Raw genomic sequence first — 10,184 nt, 5'->3', positions numbered from 1 at the left:
AGGTGGGTATTATAGTTTGAGGAAAGCATGGTAAAGGTCTTGTAGGAGTTTGTCTCTGAGGCATTGGAGCAAATGTGGTTGTACCTTAGTGCTTGCAGTGTATACAGTGGATCATGTAGTGTGTCTTGGATGGAAGCTGGATGCATGTAGGTAAGAATAGTGATCTGTGGGTTTCCAGTATAGGGTGGTGCTTATGTGACGTCACTTACTTGCACAGTAGTGTCTAGGAAGTGGATCTCTTATATGGACTGGTCCAGGTTGAGGTTGTTGGTGGGGTGGAAACTGTTGAAATCATGGTGGAACTCTTCAAGAGCCTCCTTCCTATGGGTCCAGATGATGATGTGGGATATTGGTGTAAAGGGCCTCTATATGATTGGTGGCCAGGATGGTGTTATGTAAGAGGAAGGTATGTTGAGGATAAGAACATGGGAGGAAAAGTAATCAGCAGAGGAGTTTGTAACAGACTTAAAACTAAAAAGTAATTCCTAAGTCCGGATGAAAAAGGAGGAAGGTTGGGCATTGGGCTAGCAACCTGATCCCATAAAACCTATCAATCGCTGCAGAAACAACAAGTGCAACCAAACAAAATAAACAAAACCTAATTCGGCACGAAGGTATCAGCTCTTTCTCTATGATGGCACTAAATGAAAGCCGAAAGGAAATTCAGTGTCTGATGCAGAGCTCAATCCTAAGTGCCAAAACCACGACGAAAGTCGGAACCTGGAATGTTCAAACATTATACCAGTGTGGGAAGCTAGCGCAGTTACTTCGCGAATTTGACAGCTACCAAATGGACATTCTAGGCATTAGCGAGATGAGGTGATTAGGAAGTGACAGGATACTCAGTGATGGAAAGACCATTCTATACTCTGGAAATGATGACCAACATGTGCACAGTGTAGGTCTGGTACTCAGCAAGGATGCAAAGCAGGCATTAATTGGATGGAAGCCCGTGAAAGAGAGCGCATTATCACAGCAAGGTTCCAGTTGAGGCATGCAAAGACTACCGTGATTCAAGTATATGTATGAACTGAGGATGCCAGCGAAACCAAAAAAGACGCATTTTACGACCTGCTGCAAGACCCTATCAATGGTGTCCCCAATCATGACATGAGGCTACTTATGGGCGATATGAATGCACGAATAGATAGAAGCAGACAAGGATGGGAACACGTGATTAGCCCATACAGATCAGCGACACAAACGAGCGATAATGGAGAGTGCCTACTGCTGTTCTGTAGTATGAATAACTTGTGTATTGGAAACACCTATTTTGCACACAAAAATATTCATAAGAAAACGTGGCGGTCTCCTGATGGCATCACTAACAACGAAATCGACTATCTCTGTATCAGCAAACACTGGCGATCAGTGCTGTTAGATGCAAGAGTGTATCGTGGAGCTGATATTGGATTGGACCATCATCTTCTGATGGCATTGCTTTGCCTTCGCTTAAAAAGAAAAAGAGAGAGGCAACCACTCTGGTCCTTCGCAGTTGAAAATCTGAGAGATCAGGCCATGGCTGAACAGTACAAGCTTGAACTCAAGAATCAGTTCCAACAAATGCATTGCGAAAATGAACTCGAAGACCAGTGGACGCGGTTCAAACAAGCAGTGACTAAGAGCGCGGAACAGATGATTGGATGGAGACGAGGCATGCAAAGAGAACGCTGGATACAAGACAGAACCTGGAAACTGATAGATAAGCATAAAATCGCGAAACAGCCTAGAAACCAGGCAAAATCACCAAACTAGATAGCAGAGGCTATTGCAAAGTATCAATTGTTGGATCGTCAAGTTAAGAAAAGCTGCCGGGCTGACAAAATAGAATGGTTGGAACATAAGGGTGCTGAAGCAGAAAAAGCAGCTAAGAAATGTGACACCAAGACGCTGTATCGTATAGTCCAAGAATTAACGGGTGCAAGATGCAATTCGAATGTTCCTATCAAGGATAAGAACGGGAAGATCTTACTTAGTAAAGAAGACCAAGATGCACGCTGGATAGAACACTTCAAAGAGATATTAAACCAGCCAGCTCCAGCCACAACCTACGATTTTAGTAATTTCAATCCTTCTGACAAACTAGAAGTAGACCTAGGTGTGATCAAATTTGAAGAAACTGATAAAGCCAGATCTGCAAGATCACTGAAGAATAACAAGGCTGCCGGTCTTGACCAAATCATGGCCATGTTACTAAGGTATGGGGGCAACAGTGTCGTGCAAGAACTAACGGGGTTGTTGAATGCATGCTGGAGAGCAGAGTGTCCAAAGTGATTGGCGGAAGGGAGTGATTAAGTTACCAAAAAAGGGAAACATCACCGATTGTAGTAATTGGAGAGGCATTACGATCCTATCAGTCCCAGGCAAAGTGTTTTGCATTGCCCTGCTCAGGAGGCTTCTGGCCACAGTGGATAATACACTGCGGGAATAGCAGGATGGATTTCAGCGCGGGCACTCATGCAGCAAGCAAATCTTCACATTGCGCAACATCATTGAAAAGAGTATTGAATTTCAATGGCCACTGTCAAACTTTATGGATTTCAAAATGGCATTTGACAGCGTACATAGAGAGTCATTGTGGAACATAGCACATAGTTATGATATCCCGCAACACTACATCAACACCTCCCAAAATCTCTAACCTCCAGTTGCTGTGTGAGGACCAATAGTGGTATGACCGATTTCTTCAATATTGACTCTGGTGTGCAGCAAGGGTGTGTTCTATCACCATTCTTGTTCCTTTTGGCTGTGAACTTCATTATGAGGAAAGCAATGTGCAGGACAAATTTTGGTATCTCTTGGGAAAGCTAGTGCCGGCTCATGGGTCTGGACTTCGCTGACGATATCGCGCTGCTTGCAGAAACAGGTGAATGCTTGCAGGACATGACAACAAGTTTAGAAAAAAGCAGGTAAAGTTGGGTTGAGGATAAACAGCATTAAAACAAAGGTGATGTGGATCGGAAAAGCTCAGGTGAACACGCCAATAGTGCTCAAAAGTCAGTTCTTAGAAGATGTCCAGTGGTTCACCTATCTTGGCAGCACTCTGCCCAATGATGGGGATGTTGAGGCAGATGTCAACTGCAGAATCAGAAAAGCCTTGGCAGCATTCCAAAGACTATGCCCAATTTGGTCTGCATCAACAATTGGCCTTGCTACAAAGCTTCGACTCTATAGCACTATTGTCATGTCCACTGCAATCTACACCGGTGAAACATGGATAAACACTGCAAGAATATCACATAAGCTGAATGTGTTGCACCAACAATGTCTGCGTAATATCCTTGGTGTTACCTACATCGATCGCATTACTAACGAAGAGATTCTACAAAGATGTGGTCTGCAGAGACTGCAGGATGTTGTGGCAGAGTGTAGATTGCATCTTGCTGGACACATCTTGTGTCTTTCAGATAAACTTCATCCAAAGGTAGCAATGCTATGGACACCCGCTAAAGGAAAGAAAAAGAAGGGAAGACCACTGAAAACATGGCGAAGCATGGTTAAAGAAGACTTTAAGAACATTGGCATAACGTGGGAAGAAGCGGAAACCGTGGCATCAGACCAAAACCTCTGGAGAGCACTTGTTGCCCAATGTGCCCAGACGCACAGGCGGACCTAAGTCTAAGTCTAGTTCCTGGGAATATTAAATATTAAGTCTTTTACTGAAACAGATTGTTCTTGGGCAAAAATAAAGTCTATGAACATTGAGAGATGGAGCTGATGCTAGTAAGGGCAATATGTATGTGCCAAACAGCAGAACAAACAAACAGCCTAGAGAGACCTGGGCGGGGGGAGCCCGGAGAAAGATACAGAGCACGTGGCTGAGAGGTCTATCACTAAGCCATCAAAGGAAAACTTCTCAGAAATCCAACTGTCTGAGAACAAAACCATTGAAAGTGAGAAACCATTCCACCAGTGTGGCAGCCCACATAAGTGTAGAAAATGTCTGGCATTCAGGCAATGATGCAAAAACTGTAATAAACCCAAACACTCTGCTTAAATGTCCAGAGAAAGCAGAGCATTTCATGTATTGAGTGCAGAAAGAGATTTGTCAAGTGGGGAAAAAAAAGGAAAAGCTGTTTGAAAACACAATAATTGAGAGAGCTTAAAATCTCAAAAGGTTGGCTATTTAAAGTGAGCACAGATGGCACATGCTGTACAAGAGAGAGATTGGAGCAGCATGGAACCACTGAACATCAGGAGCAACTGAGGAGAGTACTGGGATATGAGAGATCAAATAACCTAAAGCAGAATCAATTCAAATGTCATTTTGAAACAACAGAAATAATCTTCTTGGGAGCTAGACTAACCTCCTAGGAAATCCTTGTTTGGAAAAACCAGATTTGAGCATCATACATGCCAAAATCTGAAGATTGAAAAGGACATTCAAAATCTGTGAGGCTTGTTGACTTATGTTAGCAAATTTATGCCTAATTATACAGATTCTGCAACTCAGCTAAGATATTTCTACCACAAAGTCAATGAATGAGCCTGGATGCCAGAGCACAAAAGAGTTCAGTCATTTAGAGCACATTCTGTGTCCGCTCCAGGCCTGCAATTTTTGACCCATTTGAAGGATGTCAAAGCTTTCATTGACAGAGTAGACCTGGCATATGGATGTACAAGATGTCATGACTTTTCTCTTTGGTCCTATTTTCAAATCAGAAATTGCTCATAAACCCCTGGCTGCAATACACAGAAAAATTGAAGATGACCTACTGTGAACAGTGTATTATTGAAAACACAGAAGTCTGATATGACCAGTGTTCCCTGTAATTCGCATGTATGTGTGGCCTTGCAACAGCTTTGTATATATTGCATGGCTCCAGCAGGGACAAGTTGTGGCCCTTTAAGAACCTGCTCTGCTTATTCCTCCCTCCCCTTCACTATCCATGGGCTAAGTGTGGTCCCAGGTCTTCCCTGTGTGAAAAGTGAAAACGCTTCCCGTCTCAGACACATACTGGATCAGCCTGGGAAGAGGTAATAGCAGTGGTGTTGATGGAGGTGGCCATTCTAGGATGCCCCTTGAACAGGGGCTCAGGTGAGGAACCAGGCCAGGCCCTGTGGTGTGAGGTGGTTCATGGAATCATAGAAAACTGGGGTTGCAAGAGTCCTCAGAAAGTGATCTAACCCCTGCTCAAAGCAGGACCAACCCCATCCAAATCATCCCAACCAGAGCTTTGTTAAGTCTGCCTTAAAAACCTCTAAAGATGGAGGTTTCCTAGGTAACCCATTCCAGTGCTTCACCGCCCTTCTAGTGAGTGAGATTTTACTAATAGTCAATCTAGACCTCCCCCACTGCAACTTGACCCTGTCTCTTTTTCTATCATCTGCCACCACTGAGAATAACGTAGGTCCATCCTCTTAGGATCCCTCCTTCAGAAAGTTGACGGCTTTTATCAAATCCCACCCCCACTCTTCTCTTCTGCAGACTGACTAAGCCCAGTTCCCTCAGCCTGTCTGCATCAGTCATGTACCCCAGTCCCTTAATAATTTTTGTTGCCCTCTGCTAGACCCAGTCAAATTTCTCCTCATTTATTCTGTAGTGGAGGACCGCAAAAATGGATGTAGTATTCCAGATGTAACCACACCAGTGCTGAACAGAGTGGAATAATCATGTCCCTTGATTTACCCCAATACTATTCTTGGGCAATGCAGTTCAATATGATGTTAGTCTGCTTGGCAACAAAACCACCCTGTTGACTCCTATGCAGGTTCTCATGTACTATAGTTCCAAGGTCCTTTTCTGCCGATCTGCTTAGCCAGTAAATCTCCAGCCTTTAGCAGTGCATGGGATTCTTCTGTCCCACGTGCAGAATCCTTGTTCCGGTGGACTCTCATTAGATTTCTTCTGGCGCCTTCCTCCAATTTGTAAAAATGATCCTGCCTTCTATCCCTACCCTCCAGCACACCTACCTCTCCCCACTCCAGCTTAGGGTCATGTACAAACTTGTGGAGGATGCAGTCCATCCCCTCATCCAGGTCATTAAAGAAGATATTGAACAAAATGGACCAAAGGACTTGGCATTCCACTTGGTACCACTTGCCAGCTAGGTATTGAGCTGTTGATCACTAGCCATTGAGCCCAACAATGTAGCCAGCTTTCTATCCACCTTGTAGTCCATTCATTCAAGCCATACATCTTTAACTTGCTGGCAAGAATACTGTGGGAGACTATATTAAAATTGGTACTAAAGTCAAGATATCCACCACTTTCTGCATATCCACAGAGCCAGTTATCTCATCTTGTGACTTCTTGAGGCCAAAGTACAATCTCCTTCTCTACCCTATGCGCATGTCTGCTGGGAAGTTGCTTTCCAGGGTATGGTGATTACTGCTAGCTACAGGTGTCTGGGAAAGGGAGCAGAGGGCCAGGTCTCTTACAGGAAATTCCCAGTGTTGGGTAAGATGCTGTCTGACACAGACTCGGCACCTTCACAAAGGCTCATGACTGGGCCTCTAATGCTGCCAATAACAGGGATGTAATATGGGGAGGAAGCAACCTTAGGGGGCAGCCCCCAAGCAGCCTCCCTCTCTTCATCCCTCAGATGTTTCCCACATACACAAAACACCTCCACCCATTTTGTCCTTGAGCATCATAAGGTCAGAGCTTGTAGTGGACTCGGTACAAAGACAATATAGAGGAAGTGTTGGACATCATCCTGGCATTCCAGCCTGGAAGCCACTTAGTAATGGCAGACAAGCTTGAGCATGTGCACCATCTGATAAAACACAGCCTAACAATCTGCAATAATCAACCATGCGACTCTGACAGAAGTGCCATGTGCTGTTCCTCCCAGCACACTGGATGAATTGGAGAGAGAAACAGCTAACAATGAGATTTTGCAAGTAGCCATGCATGTGACCAGGAGGAAGGAATCCGCACCTGCATATTCCCACTATGTAAATGAGCTTTGATCTCAGGCAAGCTCTTGACGGGAACACAGATGATTGTTCCAATAGTTGCCATCTCGTCTCTTTGGGAACTAACACACAAAGGGCACTTGGGAATAAACAAATCAAGAAAGCGTGTTAAGGAAGTTTTATTCTGGCCACAGATGAATAGCAACACTGAAGAAATGGTGAACATGTATGGAACATATCAGTAAGGAGATTACCAGCGGAAAGAACCAATGACTGTACTGTGATTAGGGGACAGACCAGTTCTGCACTTCCTAGGGCCAGGACTGAAGAACGGTGAAGAGGCTGCCAAGCTCCTGGACCTGAAGTGAAGCCTGCAAGTTTGGGCTGTAAACAGGCTGGAAATCACTTCTCCCATCACTCCAGAGCTTAGCTAAGGCATGGAGAGGCTGCCCCATGACAGCGCTGCGCAGGGCTTTGACACATGCAGGTTTCAGCTCCTTCTGGTTGGTACACTGGGCTGGAGAGTCTTGGACTTACTCAGGATACCAGCCCAGCCAGCAGCAGTGGAGGAAGAAAGGAGCCTGCTGGTCACGTTGTTGGTGGGCTCAGCCCTCTGAGCCGGGGCTGGTTCTTCACACACAGCTAGGAGCAGATGTAACCCACACACTTACGTGCGGTTTAGCTGTCCCATGTAGTGGCACCTAGACCACATCACAGAGAATAAGTGTCCTTTACAGTCTGAGCTGGGAGCCAGCTGGCTTTGAGCTCAAGCTGTAGAGGGTCTGCACTAAGCTCCAGAGGTCCCAGTTTGAGCCTGCCTGGTAGGCTGTTACACAGATGCACCCTGATGGGGGCAGGGGAGAATAGGGAGGAGCAGTGGGCCTGAAGTTGGTTGGGAAGGGGAAAACAGGGAGAGGATAGTGAGTGAGAAGGAGCATGTAAAGGACCAATGATCAGGCAGAGAGGCAACACATAACCAGCTGGTGCCTGCCTGCACCAGCCACTGCAGCTTATAGTATGCAGGCAACTTGCTAGCTGAGAGTGGGCAAACACTGGGGGCTCCAATACTGGACCAGCAGGGGGCAGGCACATCCAGCCCTGTGGTGTTCCTCCTTCACCCAACCACCAGCCTTGCACACACACCCCCATCATCCACCACTTACTGTAAAAAAATCTCTTTAAAACTTAAAGTTGCAGGTTGCAGCTACATGGAGTAATGGACGGTTTTATTACCTGATTTTGCACATACTTATATTAATAATGAATACTTAATCCTGAAACCAGTCTGCTTCTCAGAAACATCCTGCAGATGTAGCTTGCCTATGGAATTTTGAAATTCACTCGGATGACAGAGCATACCTATTCTGCATGTAAAAGGAGGACTTCAGTACATTGCAACTCTAATTCAAATCTAGAAGCATACCCTTTCCAAATGGTTGGGGGGAAAATACATCTGGAATAAGACCTTCTTCCAAATAGAACTTGCAGAGATGAATCTCTTTGGATTTGGGGGAGTTCAGAATCAAAATCCTAGGGTTTCAGATGGGAAATTAGAAGTGGCCACTCTTCCAAATGTGGTAGAAATCTTGCAGAAGCAACTTGTGAAGCATGGATGCCCTTTCTTCAAATGTAATAGTGACATCTATATCTAATTCATCCCTGAATCCAACATGCTTCCTCTTTAGTGCTTCTTCGGTTCCAACTCAAAAGGCTGTAAAGCTCATCTGCACCAATGTATTGACCTTAGAATCCTTCTGGATTAAAAACCTATTTTTGATATGTGCACATAATATAATTGGAGGAGCCAAATAGCGTTTGAGATTACAAGATTCAAGAGCTGATTTGAAGATAAGCCATTGATGAAATTGCATCTTTTAGTGTTTTGTGGCTGTCCAAATACGTAGCTGGTCCACTGCACCATAGGATCTGAGCATATTTAAAACTAAAAATAACCATGCTAATATATCTGATTGCTGTGGAACTGAACATTGTAGGTTCAAAAACAGCAAACTCTCATATATGGCAAAGAGGAAGAGAGAAATTTGGTGATGTGGTATTTAAATCTAGATTTAAGCAAGAAACTCGAGACCACCTGACACAACCAGTAGATTAATGATGAATGAACACCTACACACATCTTCTGTGAACAAAACTACCCATATTATCCCATAGCAATCCTCAGTGACTAGAAGCAATCTTATAAAATCATTGCTTTTACTACTGGACAGAGATCCAAGAGCCTAAGAACAACCCCGGCTACTTCAGGAAAAGTTTCCTGAAAGTATGTGCCAATGAGCCATTAATTAAAAAAAAAAAAAGGCCACCAGATTTTTCGAATACCAACTCCTTAAATAAATGGATTTAGTAAGAACAAATAAGGAGTAATCACCACAGAAAAACCAAATGCTGTTCCAGCAGCTTAAGGTGACAGATGTTGATTATTTTTGTGTGAGTGTGAGGGGAAAAAAGAGAAAATGCCTTCTGGTGGAGGAAGGGTGGCCAGGCAACTGCAGCTCTATGTTTAAGGAAAAATGAAACTATGGCAGATATTAAATGAACTCAAGCCATAGGTCTGGGAAGGAAGGATGCAGGGCCTTGCATCCAGCTTCCCCAAGGCCGTGGCCAGCCCTGCCACCAGCTTCACCAGCCCCAGGTCCCATCTTCCATGCAGTACCGCTCGGGTCCTGCCGTTCCTAGGTCCTGACCTCCAGATGGTCCCGCCAGCTCTGGCACCCCCTGGAGTCCTGCCACCTGCCATTCCTGTGGGCTCCATGTCCCGCTTTCCATGGGGTCCCAGGTACCAGCCCTGGGTGCTGTGTTGCCTCTCCAGGTCCCGCCACTGACCTGGAGCTGTGCAGTTGTGGCTAGGTGGCCAACTGTCCTGGCTCATCAGTTGGACTTCAGCACCTACTTAACTGCTTTGCTGAATTGGAACTGGAATAGGAGGTGGGGACACGATGTTCCACAGGCACACAGCCTGTCGAATAAGCTGCAGAAGGGCCTCCTACATTAAGGGAATGATCTGGAATTCCTTTTCACTTGGGAGTTATGGGTATTGTACAGTGTGTATTAATGACCGGGTTTTTTTAATTGGAGTTATGTTAATGGAGAAACTCCTGTTATCTTCAGTGGAGGAAAGAATGGACCTTGTATGGGAAAATGTTAATTGTATTTCCATTAGGTTTTAAAAATGTGATTTTGTTATGGCTTTTGACAGCAATATGTTCAAGGACACACTTTAAAATTATTTTCTTCACTATATTTCAGAAATTTTATTTCTGTGTTTTTTAGCTTAAGCTCTTAGGCCTTCAGACTTTTTATAA

General features: G+C 44.6%; 1 pseudogene; it reads left to right on the top strand.

Moving 5' to 3' along the window:
- The first annotated feature begins 634 nt into the window (after nt 1-634).
- On the top strand, nt 635-2,274 carry LOC142011009 (uncharacterized; annotated as a pseudogene).
- The last annotated feature ends 7,910 nt before the right edge of the window (nt 2,275-10,184 follow it).

This window comes from Carettochelys insculpta, chromosome 1 (genome assembly GCF_033958435.1).
Source record: "Carettochelys insculpta isolate YL-2023 chromosome 1, ASM3395843v1, whole genome shotgun sequence".
Classification (NCBI taxonomy): Eukaryota; Metazoa; Chordata; order Testudines; family Carettochelyidae; genus Carettochelys; species Carettochelys insculpta.
The sequence above is the reverse complement of the archived record's forward strand: the minus strand, read 5'-3'. Positions and strand labels throughout refer to the sequence as shown.